Genomic DNA, 20,416 nt, shown 5'->3' with positions numbered 1-20,416 from the left:
AAAATTTGTCACTACGCATGAAATGTAGTGTCCAATTTGAAAACAGTTTAAACATATAAGCACATAGTAGGGACATTTATAGTCTGTTTTCTGGCAGAAAGCCTGTAGAGGAAGACATGCTCAAATCCGTGCTCTTGAGAGGCACATCAAGTCCTCATCTCACATGTCTACGTATTCTTATACACATATATAAAAACCGTAACTTTAGCATTGGAACTATAACCCTCCCCGACATGCCAGGAATACGTATGAACAATTCTTTGCAGGGTGGTGTGGTGTGGAGGCTGTTGAGTTTTTTAAGGTTTTTTATACCACAAAAAAATAACAACAAAAAAGTAAAACGTGTAATACTATGTTTATTTTAATATATTTTATTACACAGTCAATATCCAAAAATAGCACCATATTTTGTTTTTAATAAACCCCAGCATTGGCAACAATTTAAAAATCTCACATCTGCAGAATGAAACAGATATGGTAGTTCCACATTGTGGTAACAATATTTAGGCCCTAAGATACAACGCAGGCTATTCGGGCAGTATCAGTAAACGACCATAATTGTTATGGAATGTTGTAATATGGCTTTCTATTTTCTGTTTAAAACACTTTTTTTTCAACATAAATTAAATATTGAGTAAAATTGCATATTTGCAGTTAACAATTATATACACAATGTAAGTGGTAACTCAATCTTTCCATGTTATTGGCTAAAACATAAATAAGAGTTATTCCCCTTACACCATAACATTGCTCTAGAAATTTATCAAAATAAATACAAAATCTTCTCAAAGACAGAATAATGAGTAAAAACAATGATTTCTATTTACCTCGGTATTTCCTAAACACTAATTCCTAAATTATCGACGACTATCATGGCGAAATACAGCGTTAATGTTGGCGTTAATTTATTTTTGAATAGTTTTATTACGATAACGCACGATGTGTATCAAATACCCAGCCCAAAGCTTCTGAAGGACGAACACGTTTGGTATAGATCATATAATAAAGTAACCTGCAAGATTTGTGATGGAACAAAGAGTGAAAATGTTGAGTTTAGGGTTCCCTGTGCTAAAATCCCTCCCCATCAAACGTGTTTTTGTTTTTATGTTGCTGGGTTTTTTTTTTTTTTTTTACAGTATTATATTTTATAAAATTATACTGGTAAACACATATTGGAACCTAGGAATAACTCATTAGCGCTGGTGCGGTCCGTTCGATTCCAACAACCTCTCATATCGATGTCCTGTTGGGTTCCCGGTAGGAACGACGGCAATGTCCCACAGTTTGCCACAGCGCAGGGCAAAGTAAGGGCCTAGACCCAAATATACAAAACATCGTAGCCTAGGTTTACACGTACATATACGACTAAACCACAAGTCTCATTATTGTTACAGTAAAACAAATATACACATATTTAATTTTCTTTTCTCCTTGGAATGCTTTTTTTGTTTTTTGTAGTGATGTAATTGTCTTCGTATAATTGATCCTAAACACTTGTATATGTTTGCCTGGCATGCTAGTCGCAGACGTGAACTTGCGATGTTTATTGAAATTGACCTCTGGCGATTAAGGGGAGAACGTTACATGATGGAGAGAGACCCATGCGGGTAGGCAAAGTATCATGGCTTGTGAGGAATCAGTATGAACGGGAAAGTTGAACATGTCGTCTTTCAGAATATTAGCCCAGGCAGACATAACTGTGTCACGGCTTTCGATATATCAATCAAATCCTTAAAACTCACATTGTGTCTTTTTTGCGTTACCAGGGAGTTTCTCCATCCGCGGTCTCATACGTGTATGGCATGGCTTGCCCTCAGTTCGGATTAAAATCTTATAGAGAAATAATATAAGAGAAGGCTCATTGAAGTACACCCTAGGCGAGAATTGTATACTCGACCTTTGTAGTTTACTTGAATTGTCTTAGTGTCCTCAGTTTGAACACATCCAATAGATAATAATAATAAATCAATGTACTCTAGTGGTGTTGTTAAAGAAAACACTTTTGTTTAAAGTTACGCTGTTTTCAGCGTATTCCACAGGCTGGATCAAATAAATTCATATTAAAGTAATAGAAAAAGCAAGATTTTAAAAATCCATCGAAAGCAGCAGAAAACAGGCTAGAATAGCGCTTAAGAAGGATCAATATTCCAATTTTGTTCTGAGGGATGACCCCCATTTCATCCGTTGATTACGCCCTCCACACGAGTTCCTCCTGATTCAAAGTCGACCCTATCACGTGGAATCATGTAAAACAATAAAATCTACAAGCATGGCCCTCCTGCAATCCGGCTGTCATCCATCTGGTCTCAGCCCAATCACAAGTGTAAAACTCGTAAAGGTACTATGTCTGGGAACATCTCTATATGGATGCGAATTATGGAACGATATTTCAAGGAATGAACTGTTAGCATTAGAACGTGCATTTAGGTTCTCTATTAAGAATATTTAGGGTTTGCCCAAACGAACTCGAACAGACATCTGCCTGGGACTGATTGGTATCACTTCTATTGAAGCAATAATAGACACGCACAAGTTATATTTTCTGGGTCACCTCCTACGGGCCCCAACTTGGACCTTGGTACATAAAGTTATAACCAGTAGGCTGCTATGTTTTAAAAATAAATGTGTTACAACTCATTTAGGTTTTATAACAGATATACACAAGATTATGTGTAAATACAAACTTTGAAATCACCTGATTGATTTCTATAATACGTCAATATTTCCATCGAAACATATATGGAAACGACTAGTTAAGAAAAGCGTGTTTGATTTTGAGGAATTAAAGTGGCAAACACAAATCTCGTCTTCGCCAGACATTAGCCATTTTCTGCAACTTCATCCCAATTTAAATATCCACAAAGCATGGCAAATGTCTCATGTGAACCCATTGTTAAAAGAACACGCACATCATGTAATTAATGTATGCGCTTCGTGGCGACCTATGTTATGTGAAGGAGTGTGTCCCCTCTGTCACTTAAACTATTCTGATTATACATGTTATATGTCATTGTCAATCTATATCTGAAATTAGAGACGAATTCTGGACATCTCTTCTAGACATCGGACCAGTGGAACGCAGTGTCGTTCTTCACAATCTTCCCAATTCTGTTTTTATTACTAAGATATTATCTTGTGAACCTCCAATTAATGTTGATGACTCGATAGAAAGTACTTACTGTGAAACCGTTATCTATTATATTCATCTACTAAGCAAACAATACTTTGAAGCTACCAATAGCAAGCAATAATTGTATTACCCCATAAACTTTATATGCTCGTATTTGAATCACTATGTACTCATGGTTCGATGCATGATCAACTTACCCACATTTATCATAGTTTAATTTATTAACCTATTGTATGTTTGTATGCATGTGATGAAATGTATTTATATGTTACAACTCTCTGTTTAGAGGAATAAAGACTATATATATATATAATTTATTCTGCCAATAAACAAGAATTTAATTAAGAAAAAGCAAACAAAAACAAACAAAACAAAGACCAATCCAGATATCTGATTAGCTCGAGTGTCCTCTTACCCTGTTTATATGTGGGCCAGAGCTAGAGCGAACTCTATGTAACAGATCATCAATTTTCAACAACCAAATGGTAGCCACCTACCCGTACTGTATCTTAAATACACACATTTTTACAAATCTGGTCTCAGTTTCCTCACATTAAACTAACATGTTAGTGATTAGTACAAAACCTACAAGAAGAAACCCGACACCCCAGGCCCTATCCCCGTGTTCAGGGTAGTGGTGTCCGATTGAAAAAAAAGGTTGTAGCGTTTGTACTAGTCAGACACATGTAAGTTTAAAGTTATATGTGAACTCTAAAATAACAAAATTATATATATAATGTAAGGGTTCTGAACCACTCTCCACCTTATTCTATTCGCTATCTCAAACAATAGTGGCTCATCATTAAAAATAAAGGCCAGATTTGTGAAGCGAAAATAGCTCTACGGTATCGTAAAACCGTTGTGACATCATAACCATAAGCGTACGAGATTGCCCCCCCCCCCCCCCCCACCCCCACCCCGTTTGAATAAATATTTAGATTCAGAAAAAAACACCTGATTAAGATATTAATTTGGGCAAAATCAGCTGGCCTGAGAAAATTTCACCATGTATTTGTAACATTCTACCCACAATATTGGTTATAATCCAGATACAAGTGTGCAGTGATTCCTTTGCAGCCGTAATGCTAATATGAATAAATGTTGTTATCCAGATTCTGGCATTTTCGTTCAATTTGGGCAAAAATCGGCGTGCCCCCCTCCTCTACCCCTAGAAAAATGGGAGTACGTTTATGGTCATAGCTTAGGACGGTTTTACAATACCGTAGCTCTAAGATAGCTTCGAAAATGTATATCCTCGATTTTAAGCGTTTTAAGCATGTTTCAAATTTCATGACTTTCCAGGCCTGAGAAAATTAGTTATCAAATTCCACGACTTTCCATGGCCATACGAACCCTGACAGTACACCACATACATGATTGCATTGTATTACTACAAGACCATAATAGTAGATGATAATCCATTCATTTGTACGGACCACCTTAAAGCTTCTCTGTGTCAAGTTTAAGAATAATTCAGTCAACACTGCATAAGATTCGTAACAAAAAACCCCAGTAATGATGTCTGGATACTACATAATGTGGCTACAGTATTTTATTACTATTAGTTAGTGATGTTCCAGTCAGAAGGCTCCAGAAGGGAGTCCCATGACCACCACCCTCGCATTTTTACTACCCTTTTCAGTAACATTTTTCAAAAATCATCCACAATATACAACACTAAATTGCCCTGAAAGCATATTTATTTTAAAATCTCTGGGGAGCATGTCCCTGAACAATTATAGATTTCGCTACCTTTGTGAGCTGGGCTCATTTGTCTTCGTGACACACAAATATACCCTTTTTGGGATTGTGATATCATATTTACAAGATCGAGATTCTGCCCCTGCCAATGATCGATTATAGTTGACAATTAATTAGTTAATCACCTATTATGCTATAGTTCCTAACTAGGCCCCAATGTAACTCATCATGGTCACCAGTTGGCACCTGATTCTCTATAATAGTATTTCAACCCCAGCTATGTTTTAAAGACATTGTTAATTGCAATGTTGGAATAATGAGTAATTTAAACAAACACTGAACATATTTGTTAGTGCATTGACCACCAGAGAACCAGAAGAGAAACAACTTGAAATAGTCTGTGTTGTACTTGATCATGAAAAGTGTACTCGATCAGTTAGGTAAATGGATCACGTGGGGGCAGTGTTCCGTGTGCGCCATTAATCAGTAGATCAATAGTTACTAGTATGACAGACTGTACTCGATCAGTTAGGTAAATGGATCACGTGGGGGCAGTGTTCCGTGTGCGCCATTAATCAGTACAACAATAGTTACTAGTATGACAGACTGTACTCGATTACCAAACATGTACGTAATTTATCGGTCAAACTGTTGATGGATCCATTAATCAGAAAATCATTAATGATGGAAAACTATACTCGATCATAAAACGTGTACTCAATTAATCGGTCAAATGGTTGATGAAATCCATGAAAGTAATGTCACAATTAATTAATCTATTGGCCCTTTTCATCTTCAGCCTCTTGAGGGGGTTTTTCAGTTTGCTCTTCCTCAGATTTTGGTTGCTGCTTCATTCTGTTAAGATTAAATTATTAAGTTTATTAGACAGCAATTATTGAATAGTAAAATGTTTATTTCATTTTTGTTTCAACTCAATAAAGACATATTATATGCAGGACAACAAAATCAAACACTGCGGAAAGCTATTGTTCTTCTGTGAATCTAGACGACAAAACCGTATTCCCATATCAAAATCGTATCTCTGCACAAGGCAGTCGAAAGCATGTTAGGCAAAGTCACAGGATGATTCCTCCCTCTTGCACCGCCTGTTGGAGGACTGCCACTCCCAAGGCTCTTAAAGAATCCAAACGTGCACAAGATAAACCTTGAAAGTAGATTTTGTTTCTTTACACAGCCTTAAGTAATATTACCCTGTACCAACACCTCTGTATAATAACTATATAATTAATGTTTTGGTTTTGTTTTGTATTCTAAACGTTTTTGTTTTGTGTTTACGAGTAAATATTATTGAAAACGTGTTAATGGGACATTCCTGAGTTTGCTGCATTGTAAAATGTTTCTAACTAATAAAATAGTTCTAGGATTAAACTAACATATTAAGTATCTGTTTTTGTTTAGAATATCAGTGTCTGTATATTCAATGTGTTTCTGATCGTTTTAATATTTATAAGAAGCCGAAACTGGATTTTGTCTTCAAATAATTTTGTATGTACGAAAAAAAAAACACTTCTTAGGAAATAAAATGAAACTTAACCTAGTGCAAATATTAGAATGATCAGAAACATGTTTAATATACAGCCACTGATATTTTAAGTAGAAAAATATATTTGATATGTAAATATAATCGTTAAAAAGTCTCTGCTAGTCAATAACATCTTAAACATTGCAGCAAACTCATGAATGTCCCTTTAAAACCGTATTATCTCCTTCCACAATGTAGTTATATTTAAATTGTCATGTTTTCTGGCTGGTTTAAGGGTAGTGAAGGGGGAGGGGCCTGAATATAGATAAAACAAAGAAAAGAAATACAACCCCACAGTTTTAAAGGCTATCATCAACAATATTGAAGAGATTGGATTACCTCTTGTAACAGAACCAAGATACTGCAATGGCGACGACCAGTAGAACAGCAACCACTACGATTATGCTAATGGTCGATTCTGAAACCTGACTCTCTGGACTGGGAACTGGAGAAGCTTTTAAAAAGAAACACAAGTAATACTTATTAATTATTGACCGTCGTTGAGGGCAATATCAGGTCAGTATCAATTTCTTTGGTCAATAAAACCTGATATTGCCCTGAATGACGGTCAATGCATTTCTATTACATAATTACATCCGTAAATCCTACCGCTCACAGGGGTCGAATTTTACGCTATTCCGCAAATAGTAAATTTCGAAACGGAATAGTAGAACAATTCTTCCAATATTCCGTCATGAAAGTGAAAATAAAGCACAGAATACGAAAAATCGCCTGCGACTATTCCTCTTACGCTTTGTCTTCAGCAACATTTTTCTGCAGAACAAATCCTCGCGCTACTATGACCTTTCTCATGCACTTACCGGTACAAAATACACGTCTTTTTGATCGAGACTAATGTTTGGAGTGAGTTCGTTTGTAATTCCAGCTAGTACGCAGTAATGCATAGACTTGTATATAAACAATTGTTCGTTCGCAATTTTGTACAGGGCGACGTAGCACAGTCAGGAAAACTAGTGGTACATTAATAATTGAAGAGATAGTACATTTGTAGACGGAATAGTGTTTTTTGAAATTCACTATTCCTTTGGGAAAGTGGTAAAACAAATTAGATTTCAACCACTGGCACACGAGAGCTATTGGTCAGCTGAGCAAAATTAAAGTCCCCTTTATAATTATGACCCTTTTTCTAATTTCTTTGCAACTAAAAATCCTGTATGTTTCTGTTTTTAAACCATAGATGTGCATTTAGGATGCCATGGGTTGGTATGCATAAATCTCAGCTCAATATTCACATTTTGTTCATGTTTAGTTGCCTTACCCCTACCCATTGAACCCTTAAGAACTCGTTCTGGGTTTGCCCCCGTAACGGTCTGCGAACCCTGACAGGCTGTACTTACCAGCCTTAACTTCGGTTCCTTAGCTACTGCGCCATCGAGGTCGGTGAAGATTCACAAATAACTGTGGTCTGCTACCTTATGGTGTTTAGATATTTTTTGTTCTGAGTATGCTTTGATTCCACTTTTTATTTTTAAATCCAACAACACCCACAGACTGTTATCAATAAAACAGGACATTAGGTACCACTTCCCATGTATATAGTTAATGGGAGGAACCTCTTAAAGGTAGGCCTACAGTACCACTTTTGCATCTGTAGTGATTTCCACTGCTCTGTTTAGCTTCACCTGTGTCATTTGCTGAATCAACTGGACAAAAAATTATTAATTAATGCGGAAATGGTTGGTGCCAATGCATTCCTAATGTAGTAATGTTTTAAAAACCAGGACTTTAAAAAACATGGTGGTTACCATGGCTACCTTAATAAAGATTCCAGTGCACAGTTAGCTCCCTTGTGTTACCAGACTCTACTTGACTTGATTTTAGGATTTATGGTTGAAAAAGAGGGAGTAAAGTCAGACTCTGAAAAGATCAGGAAAGTTAAGGTATTGAACAATTCCAAAAAGTGTTACCTATGTTAGAAGTTTCATTGGGTTATGCTCCTATCGTAGGAAGTGTTTGAGCTTACGAAGGAAAATGTTAAATTTAGTTGGAGTATTGAATGCCAGGAAGCTTTTGATAAACTGAAGTTAGCTTTGCAGCAATCTCCTATATTCGCATATCCAGATTTTTCTAAGCCCTTTACCATATACCCAAATATGTTCGCGGTTAAAAAAAAAAAAAAGAGTAAAGATGGTTTTATTTAACGACGCCACTAGAGTACATTGATTTTTGTATCTCATCATCGGCTATTGGATGTCAAACATATGGTCATTCTGACACTGTTTTTTTTAGAGGAAACCCGCTGTCAGCACATAGGCTACTCTTTTACGACAGGCAGCAAGGGATATTTTATTAGCGCTTCCCACATGCAGGATAGCACAAACCATGACCTTTGTTGAACCAGTTATGGATCACTGGTCGGTGCATGTGGTTTATACCTACCCACTGAGCCTTGCGAAGCACTCACTCAGGGTTTGGAGTCGGTATCTGGATTAAAAATCCCATGCCTCGACTGGGATCCGAACCCAGTACCTACCAGCCTGTAGACCATTGGCCTAACCACGACGCAACCGAGGCCGGTCGGCTAAAATATTATGCGATATGGCTTTCATTTTACATTTGCGTGAGGAAATATTTTCGCGACTTTTCCCATATAATAAAATCAAAATTACCCATATTTCATTTGCCAACCTCTTTTCAATGACGATTTCATGCACACACTTGGACATGTTCACCATGCTGTCAGCAAGATGTCAGTGTTGTATGTATGTCTGATAAGAGATGTTATGGATGGAACACGCACATGTGATACAGAAAATTGAAAAACGCAAATATCAGAAGAAATAGCTTTTAATTATTGGTGGTACCCTCAAACTTCGATTCAAGGTTATGAACAAAAAACAAACTTCCATTCAAGGTTATGAACAAAAAACAAACAAAACTGACATTACGTAACAAAAGACTTACACCCAACTGTTTGTCACTTCGATCAAATCCACGAACCATGCAGGTTTACAGGACCACGTGATTTTGTGAATAACTTGACAGTAAAGACAAAGTGCATACGAAACTCGGTATAAATTTAACAGGTACCTCTGACTGTCTTAACGTAATACAGTGTTCTGTACATACTGAAGGGTGATGTACCTTAACGTTTTTTGTATCAATGAAAATGATACCAAATCTGAAATACTTAATTAAGTTCACGATGCTATCAACGTCTTCGCGATTTTCGCGGTATATTTTATTTGCAAACATATTTGTGAATATGGTGTACTGGACACAGATTCTAGTGAACATAGTACAAGAGTGATATTATCTCAAATTCATGAATGAAAAGAAAAATTCATTGCTTACTTTAATACCACTCATTCAGTACCAGAGAGAAATTACAGTATAACATGTAAGGAATTATTAGCTGTGATTAAGGTCCTCAAACATTTCAAATATTACTTGGATGTATGTTTTTCTGATCATATTTCCTAAAAATGGTTAACAAACTTCAAAATCCAGAAGGACAAATAACCAGGTGGATAGAGAACTTGAACACTTTTCAGTTTCAAATTGAACATCGTTGTGGAACTAAGCATACTAATGCTGATGCAATGCATAGAATAACTTTAATTTAGGTTGGTCTACAGTGATACAAATTAGAAAAAAAGGTATACCACAAAATCTACTTGTCCGCCAATATTTCCACTTGTCCATCTATGTGGGGCAGGAGGTGGATGCAGAAGGACAAGTTAAACCCTTTTACCTTTTCTTTTTCACTTCAGATTGCATGTAATTCCGTGACTCAGGTGATTGGAACAAATTGTAGAATGTTTTACAGTCGAGATAATATTAACGTGAAACAAAAGTTATAAACAAACTGTGTTTTTGTTTAGGATTCAGTGAAAGCCAATTAAATTGTTCTCGAGCACATTCCCTTCAGAACACGTCACTGGTTTTCAACTTTCACTTTCAGCTGAAGGCCTGGAATTAATTGTTTGGCGGTGCTTGACGAAATGACCTGTTATAAATGAAAATGTGCCTGTCAATACATGTTAAAATAATGTTACTGCTGTCCTTTATTATCCATGTACTGTTACATATACTAGTAGATCTCACGAACAAGTTTACATGTGCAGTGAATCTCTTCTAAACAGTAGCCTAAACCTATGTGCCAAATTGGGCCCAAGTAAGTTCGATGGGTATCCAGTTTACAGGGGAATTGAGGTAAAAATCATTGTTGTATTCTGTTCACTATTAAATATGGAAAAAGTAATAAAACTGTCAAATAAGTACTACAATCAAATGTGAATAAATTTATTCACTTTATAAGCACTTGCGTTTTCATCATCAGATAAGTTAAAAATGAAATACAGTCGATATCTTTTCATGAATCCAAGCCAAAGAATTTACTTTGTTAAAGACACGTTAAAAATGTAACAACTAAAACATAAAATTCATGATTGTCCGGTCACTGCGGAAAGGCCTAGGAGATGTAAACGAATTTCAATCACGTTCACAACTCAAATAGCTTTATAATAACAAAGCTAGTGATAAATATAATGAATACGGTGTACTTTACTTACTTTAAAATAAAAGTATCCTTTTAATTTTGGTTGCTTAATTGGCATTTGTCAAAAACGCAACACAAGCTGAAGTGAAGGTACCTTGCTGACAACTATTGAACTAACCCGGAGACTCGTCCAAGGTAATATTCTGCCATAAATGAGAACTGCTACCTGCAGAACCATTCAGAGAGAACATTATTCCAGGCACACAGAATGTGAAGTAGAATCAGAGAAAGTCCTTATGCCTCCACTGCATATCAAACTTGGGGTTGTCAAACAGTTTGTGAAAGCACTGAACAAAGAACGCGAAGCTTTCAAATACATTTCTAACATGTTTCCACATCTGTCAAAAGCAAAAAATCAAAGGTGCTATTTTCACCAGACCAGACAGGGCTAAATATTTGAATCTATGTGGATTCGCGTGAAATATTTCCAAAAAGATTATTAAATTGAATAATCAGTGAGTAAAACGTTACCGAATTAACAAAATAAAAAAATAAAAAAATAGTCAGGTCATCAAGCTTCAGTTTAAACTGGCTTCAAAAGCATAGCATACATTTGAATCTGTGCATGTTCGAAACATAGTGGTTTATCAAGACTAGTCTGGCCTGGAGCCAAGCGGTGGTTGGCTCATTTCTATGAACCAAATTGCCAATGAAGAGAACCGAAAGGAACATGATTGTTACGTTCATACATAATAACAATAGACAGTAATAAAGTGTTCCCTAATTTAGTAATACATCAAACATTTCTATGTTAGTTCGCTGATATCACATGTATATTATTAACCTTAAATTATCTGCTCTTTTAATCAATACATCTTTTTGTCGGTTGTGGAAATGTCCTTCAGTAATATCCATACAAACATTGAACCAATGCGAAAAATACATCGGAAAAAGTATTCCATGTGCTGTTTATAAATAAGCAATCTTCGAAAAGTAATAGGCTGCGTTCAGCCAGACCGAGCGGAAAAACTGCTTTGTGCGGTTCACAGTAAACCAAAAGGCCACATTGGAAACCAATCAAATAGTTTGTGAACATTATAAAACGTATGCTGGCTCAACTTGGGGCTGGACAGAAACCTAAAAAAACACTGACTGCAAGATTTTGCTTTAAGATTGGATAAACTGTTACTGACAAATTAGTTATTATTTTCAGTAAATAGTAAGTTTTTTTGTTGTATTTTTCAATCCATATACAGTTAGTAGCATATGACACAGAATTCTATATACTAACACTTGATAACGTTCTGTGAAAAAGAATCCACATGGATTTTCGTGAAAAAAAAAGCAGAATTTTTAGCCCTGCCAAATGTTCGCATCATGCTTCAGTCACAAGAATTTGAAGAAACAATTACATCAAAGGAACGAAACACTTGGAGGTCGTTGTTGAAAATTTCCTTGGGAGAAACAAAAGTGGGAATTACGAACAGTTAATAGAAAAGTTGATAAAGACTTATGAAAAACCTGGACGCCTGATGTCTTTGAAATTGCATTTCCTACATTCCCAACTAAATTCCTTCACTGAAAATATGGGTGAAGAACACAGCGAAAAATTACACCAAGGTATATCAACTATGGAAAGAATATATCAAGGGAAATGGGACTGCAACATGATGGGTGACTATCTGTGGGGTTAGTATGAGATGACTCGAAATGAAAAATCTCACAAATTTTTAAAACGTTCCTAAAAATAGTGAAAGTGAGATTATGTGACTAAAACTAATACTCTAGAAGAAGTTGTGACATTTTTGTAATCAGTACACTTTAACTAAACACAATCAACACAACAATTAACATAACTAACAACTTCGAAAATTTCTGTTACATTATTCATTAGGTATTGGATATAAAATGTTTTTGCTTATAGTCTAAGAAAGGAAATCTGCAACATGTTCCCATTAGTAGCAAAAATATTTTATATGCACAATATATATATATATATATATATATATATATATATATATATATATATATATATATATATATATATATATATATACTGTGTCCCATAGACAGGATACCACATACCATGGCCTTTGATATACCAGTCGTGGTGCACATTTTACGAATGGTTGGATGAGGGTGGAATTTTCTAATGGATGAGGACTGAACACCATTTTATTTCAAGGTCAAACACAAGATATAGTGTGTTGTGGTAAAATTATTTTGCATTAATCAGTACTTGACTGAAATGGTAAAAACCTGGTACATATAACAAGAAAATATGCTTGGATGAGGGGAACAGACCATTTTAATTCAAAATCGAAAGGTCACTTTTAATACTGACAGGGACCTTTTTAACGGCTATCACAATGTTTATTGTAAAATTATTCTACAGCAGCACTTGACTGAAATGTTAAAAAAACATATATCTATTTATTTATTTATTACATACCCATTAAATCTTACTATATAAATACAGCCCTAAATACAAAAATGAAATACACTTTTCCGTATTCAACTCAACTTCCGGAACTATACCGTATTCAACGCTACTATTTATAGCACATGGTTACCGGGAATGCCCTTCGCGATATGTAAACAAAGTTTGTGCTTGGTTTGTTTAAAATGCTATTTTGTGGAACATTTGAACTAAAAACAGACGAAAACGGTGACAAATATTTACAATTTAATGAGCGCTGTGACGGAACATGCTCTTAATTTTGTTTTCGCCTGTGGCGATATTAATTGTTTTAGAAGGCCGTGTGCAGTTCCAATTGCACTTAGCCCAGGTGGGCAACTTTGTTAAGTAATACATCTGCGCGACGGTCGAGCTGTACATTCTAATACACACCCAGCCAGGTGTGGAGGCCATGTGGCGAGTAGTTACGTAATACCTCCGCGAGTGCGGTTTTTACAGCCGTGATTTGGCGACGATCGGCGTCAGCCAGTCTGACGATCAGAGAAAAATATACCGACTCTGGGAGAGGTGGAATATCGGATGATAGGTGAGGTACTGCGTTGTGCCCCCAGGCGATATTCGCTGTCTGAGAGTTTTGAATAAATAGCTAGGGTTTAGAGATATCTAGGAGAACCAAAAAGGAGAGCTCCCATGGGAACGTTAGTCCGTTTGGACTTTGGTAAATATATTATTTCTGCTCTGTTGTATAACCTTGATGTGATTGATGTGGCTTTAAATATTTTAATACTGTATTATACCAATAATCTTTAGACAGTGTCTTCGGTCATCTGACGAAGTAAATCGTAGTCTTACTGTTCTATATTTATACGAGTATTTGGTAATATAAAGCTTAGCCAGTCATCCTAGAAGACCTAGGTAAACTGTAGGTTATTGTCTTTATTGTGATAGGTACCAGTATTAATTCTGTGTTACAAGGTTACTGAACGAGTAGTAAGGGTTAATTAAAAATTAACCAGTTAGGAATAGAGCTGTAATTCCTTTATTAATTAAGTTCCCCTGGCAGCGTTTCTCAATTATCACACGTGTGGGTGTTGTGTCACGGTGCAGTGATTATCATATTGTGTAAACTAGACACCTAGAGATTAACTAATTAAGTGATAAGTTCTGGGTTGTTATTATTGTTGTTATTAATTAACTACTGTGGCAGTACATTTGTCAGTGTAGGTTAATACAGATTCCAAAGTGTATTGTGTTTTTGTTGTGTTTTCTAGTGAACTAAACGTGCTATAATAATATATACTTTATATAAGATCTTATCTCTGATCATACCTAGACAAGCCAAAGCGGGTATATACCGCCTGTTACAGAGAGATCTAATAGATATACAGTTAGGAGAGATATTTGGATAATCGTGTTTCATTTAGTTACGGGTATTATACGATCCCCGTGACAAGCGCGATACCAAAACTTGAGACGGGAACACTACTAACCAACGAGCTTTTAATCCACGATAGTTAAGGTCGACGACAGTCACTTTTTGGACCCTTGTTTTGGCTTCGTACACAGTTCTTATTCTTATTCAATAAATAAAAGGTCTCCAACCGTAATTTTGTGATATGATATATTTGACAAAAGGTACCTTTCATTTATTTCATCTTTCAAAACTTCAAATTAATATTTTGTCAAGAATTATAAAAAAATAAATAAAAAAAAAGTACTGACCTGTAAACAGCGTTGTCTGCTTGTTATAGGAATTTGACAGGGGTCAAGGTTAGTAGATTAGTTTTTATTTTAATGTGGCGCAGCATTGTAATAATACAGCTAATTTTGAATTTAAATGACGTCAGTATTCCAATGACGTCACTTTGCATCTCCTTACATTAACCATAAACGGGGTGCATGACGTTTCCTTTTTGGAAAAATTCCAGTGTAAAATTGCTATGGAATTTATTTATTTTTTAACATTACTAATGCACCTGAGTGTGTTTGAACAAAATCTAGTGATTTTTTTTTTTTACCTTTTACGAAAATTGGTTTTCTAGTGAAATTACGGTAATATATGCTATATTTAGTGTGTACAAAGCCAAAACAATGGTGCGAAAAGTGACTGTCGTCGACTTTAGCAACAATGCCGTCGCATGCACCGTCTCCTCAAGTAGAAAACTTGAATGAACTGTCAACCGGATTATTCAGTGGAGCGATGATTTATGGAGGCACATTTAATATAAACTTAAAATGTTCAGCAACAAATAATTCCATGAACATCAATAAAAGAAAACAAACCGATGACGACTCGGACAATGAGTGAACAATTCTTGACATTTTTCTTCGTTGATAAAACTGGCACGCTGAAGGTTTTCTGACGTATTACGAGGAAATTAAATATTATATTGTTCGTGAATTTTAGCTATTACATTGTCATTAAAATTATAGGTAACTTTTCACTCGTTCTTTCTTATTTCTGTTCATTGTTTAATAGAACTATATTCCTATGTGTAATAATTGGTGGTTATTCGGTCCGCGTAGTAACACAGCTGACCTAGTTGTGTAAATTTTGAAATCCCCGTCATTAGCTAGCAGTGTTACAATTTTTGAATTATTAGTTGGAAAAAAAATTCCATCGGGGATTCCTGCAGGAAATACACTTGTGGAATACAGAAATCAGAAAACCACATATATGTAGTTTTGTATATATATATATATATATATATATATATATATATATATATATATATATATATATATATATATATATATATATATATATTTATTTATCATATAATATCTTACATTTTCAGTGGAATCAAAGTATGTCATATTTTTCAGATCACATACTTTAAGGATTTGATAACTTTGCAAATTAGATGTAAATTAGTCGCGGTCTCGGCACTAGGTTTATTGACATTTAAGCAAACGTACTTGGGTGACACTCCATGATTGACGTGTGCATTCATAGTCATCAAACAAAACAATTCCAATGGCAATTTGACACTGAAAGCTTTCCAGCGTTCAGAAAACAAAAAACGTTAGGCATAACTTTATTTTGATGTAAGGACATCCAAAATGACGTCATTTGAGTTTGACGTCATTTCCATTCAAAAATACACCGCGACACATATTCTTACGTCATTTGAATATCTAGTAATGGCGGACTGGAATTAAAGTTGCCTGTTCAGTTTACAAAAACATGTTGTATTAAGCTTGAGCTTATATGATAAAGAGATTATTACCCTCGTGTATTTCGGTATCGTCAATATCTTATATTAGGAATAAAAATAAAAAATGTATTCCTAATATATGATATTGACGATACCGGAAAACACTCTGGTAATAACCTATATATATATATATATATATCGTCCGTCTATTAATTTTCGAACATCATTAGTTTTCAAACGGCCATTTCGTTTGTGATTTCTCGTGATACAAATAGAGATGTGACATCATCAAGGGTCGCAAGTTGACAGCCAACCTATTTTCGCTAGCCCTACAAAAATGCTTCGGGTAAAACTCTCATGCGTAAGTATGACATCTATATCTTGTAATCGTATGCCATTTTGCTTTGTGACACTTTTTGTAAATACAACATCATTACAAAGTCACCAATAACACACACACACAAAGTTCAGTACTCACAAGTAAGCATCGTCTACCTTTTTTACTATCTATACTAGTGGTTTACAATACCAAAGGGAGGGAACTGCTGTCAAATTTTTAGAAGTATGGAAGCCCATTAGGGCCATTTCTTATGTAGAATTATGATGTATGTAGTTTGTGATTTTTAATATATTTTTATTTTTGTGTTTTAGAGTATTTCACTGTAGTCAAGATACAGATCATAGTCGGATGAGACAGTGTCCAAGGCATATGTAGCTGTTGTGGAAGATGGCATGGGCATCCGGAAAACTTCAAGAACATTCGGTATTCCCCTTAGTATACTGCATGATCGATGCAGTAGGAAAGTTGATGCGGCCTGCCATAAATCCGGATCTGAACCATTCTTGTCTACCCATGAAGAGAAAAAACTGGTGTCGCATGTACAGAGCATGGCAGCCTCCGGTTATGACTACACCAGACAAGACGTGCTGACCATTGCAACTGATCTTGCCATCTGTTTAGGGAAGAAAACAAGAGCCGATAAGCCAGTGTCCTTAGGTTGGTTTCATGGTCTTATGAGAAGATACCCTGAGTTAAAGGTACAGAAGCCGAGATCTCTGGATATCCAGAGGGCCAAAAGCAACGTCCAAGGAAACAGTTTCGTGCTAATATTCCCACTTGGAAAAGATTTTGGGTGACAACAACTTGAAGAACAGTCCTGAGCATATATACAACAAAGATGAAAAAGGAGAAATGGAGAATCACAAGCCTCCAAACGTTGTTGCCTCCAGTAAATTGGTGCCAGTTGCAGTAACACTGCCGAGGTCGAGCACGGTGATAGTGAACGGATGTGGCAATGCCACTGGACATGCCATCCCTCCATATTTCATTTTCAAAGGGAAGCGAATGCGAGACGACTATTGGAAGGTTGTTTGCCAGGAGCTAATGGAAGAGTCAGTGATTCGGGCTGGTCCAACAGTGAAATCTTCCAGAAGTATCTTGCAGAGCACTTTTTAGGTACTCTGTCCAGCCAACAGCAGAGAAACCAGTGATGATCTTGTACGACGGTCACAAGTCTCAAATCTCCATAGCACTGAGTGAATGGGCGAGAGAGAGACACATCATCCTGTTTGTGCTTCCAGCACATACCTCGCATGTACTTCAACTAATGGATGTTGGTTGCTTTGGGCCGTTTGAGAAAATCAATTGCAACCTTAGACACAAGTACATGCACGAGCATTCAACAAAGGGCATCAAGAAGCATTGTATATGTCGATTGGGTTGTCAGGCATACACAAGGGCATTTGATACAAGCCAATCTGCAGGCGTCTTTTAGAAAGTGCAGAAGTTTCCCTTTTGACAGACATTCGGTAAACTAATCGCACTTTGTGCCAGCTCAGTTGTTCAAGTCTTCTGAAGATCCGGCAATATTACCAGAAGAATCCAACAACACGAACAAAAGGAAATCATGAGAAGTCACCAATGTCACTTTGCCATCGTCTGCAACAGGATTCTTCTCGCAACTTGATGAGACTATGTTCGGGGTTGCAAATCCAACAAAAAAAAAAGAAAAAAAAGTGATGTGTGCTATTGTAGGTGGTAGAGCAATAACCGATGACAGTACCCTCGAAAAGATGAAGGACCACCAGAAATCACATCCGCCCCCAAAGAAACAGAATGAGAGAAAGTCATCTATGGTGAAAAGATCGTCCAAAGATTCTCCCAAACCATCAACATCTGGTACTGCAAAGTACCACCCACACAGGTGGATACAGACTCAGATTCAAACACTGATGATAATGAGATGTGTTGCCACTGCAATCTCTTCCAACCTGTTGAAATCAAAATCGATTATCTTTGTCACTTGGACACAATGTACACATCCCACGTGCCAACACTGGACACACTTAAAGTTTTGCACACCTGTACGAGTTGTCCGCTGAAATTCTGAATTTTGGTGCCCTTGTCATAATGAAAAGGAAGAGTGGATCTAGATTGTGACAATAAAATCTACTATGTGCATCTTAACAACTTCGATCCGATTTCACAACAATTTGTTTATAGTTAAATACATTTGACTCCGTTTGATAGTTAACTGCCCTATTTCTGGCGTGAACAGAGCACCATACACGGTTGTGACATTCCAGGAAAGCTCCATGTGTGCTAGCCAATCAGGTGTTCGTAAACTAATGACGTAACATTTGGCTAGGGGATGTTGACAAGCTATGTAATGACGGCTATATGTTTTACCGACGACTTTGTTTTCATAAAAAAAAAAGAGTAACGTTTGTTTTATTTAACCACGCTACTAGAGCACATTGATTTTTTTTTCTTTATCTTATCATCGGCTATTGGACATCAAACATATGGTCATTCTGATTTTTATTTAGGAAACCCGCTGTCGCCACATAGGCTACTCTGTTACGATAGGCAGCAAGGAATCTGTTTATTTGTGCTTCCCATAGGCAGGATAGCACAAACCATGGCCTTTGTTGAACCAGTTATGGATCACTGGTCGGTGCAAGTGGTTTACATCTACCCATTGAGCCTTGCGAAGCACTCACTCAGGGTTTGGAGTCGGTATCTGGATTAAAAATTCCATGCCTCGACTGGGATCTGAACCCAGTACCTACTAGCCTGTAGTCCGATGGCTTAACCACTGCGCCACCGAGGCTGGTTTGTTTTCATGGATTAAATACTCAATTTACAGGTAAGTTTTGTTTTGTATATTTCACGAAATCTGCGATCTAAGCTTATCTGTTCGGAAACTAGTAATCGGAGGATATAAAAAAAAGTATAATGGCAAGAAATAACTGTAGTATGAAATAGATTATAGGTATGAAGTGACTTCAGTAGTATTAAAAAAAAATATATAGCACTGCAAATAAATACACTGTATACTATGCATGTAACCACTTACTTGTACAGTAATATTGTTGCTGTATATCTTGGGTGTTTGAAGCCAACATGCCCAAACTGTGACATCAATTTGTGCAACATTGTGAATCCGCAGAGTATACGTCTTAGAGATGGACGAGCTGCTGTCTGTTCCATTTCCACATGATACAGTGTAACCTGGTGCATCACTGAACATAGAACATGAAGCCAGATTTTGCCAAAGTGCTGCAAGTGGAGTGCTCAAGATCGTTCTTGAAAATATTACTCTATCATCTAAATAATCAGCCTCTGTCACTGTACATGTTAGTGTAAAGGGCCTGCCAAGAACAGCATATTCTGAAGAGCCAATCAACGTCAGTGATGCACCTTTAAATAAAATTTTAAATCACAATGTTATTACCTCACATGAGGGTCATTAAATGCTAACTTGACTAGTGGCTCTTAGGTGACTTCGGATTTAATAATAATAATAAAAAAAAATTCTACAAATATGCCTAGTAGTAGAACAAAGTGCCCTCAATTCCAAATAGTTGAGGTACGGGATAGATGCAGTCAAAATTATGGGTGTATTTGGGACTACATGTACATTGTACCTGTAGGTAGGGTTAAATGACACAAAATTTAACTATCTAGTAACTACGTCATAGATACAACACTTGATGAAAG

At 36.3% G+C, this 20,416-nt stretch overlaps 1 long non-coding RNA gene across 1 annotated transcript; it reads right to left on the bottom strand.

The window, feature by feature from the left end:
* Nucleotides 1-339: 339 nt before the first annotated feature.
* LOC121386282 lies at nucleotides 340-20,121 on the bottom strand. Its single transcript, XR_005959624.1, has 3 exons — nucleotides 19,773-20,121; nucleotides 6,714-6,828; nucleotides 340-5,686 (listed from the first exon to the last, which is right to left on the bottom strand). It is a non-coding gene; the product is annotated as an uncharacterized LOC121386282 (long non-coding RNA).
* Nucleotides 20,122-20,416: the final 295 nt, after the last annotated feature.

The sequence above is a fragment of the Gigantopelta aegis genome, chromosome 12, assembly GCF_016097555.1.
Source record: "Gigantopelta aegis isolate Gae_Host chromosome 12, Gae_host_genome, whole genome shotgun sequence".
Taxonomy (NCBI): domain Eukaryota; kingdom Metazoa; phylum Mollusca; class Gastropoda; order Neomphalida; family Peltospiridae; genus Gigantopelta; species Gigantopelta aegis.
Note: the sequence above shows the minus strand (reverse complement) of the source record. Positions and strands in the feature narration are given on the sequence as shown.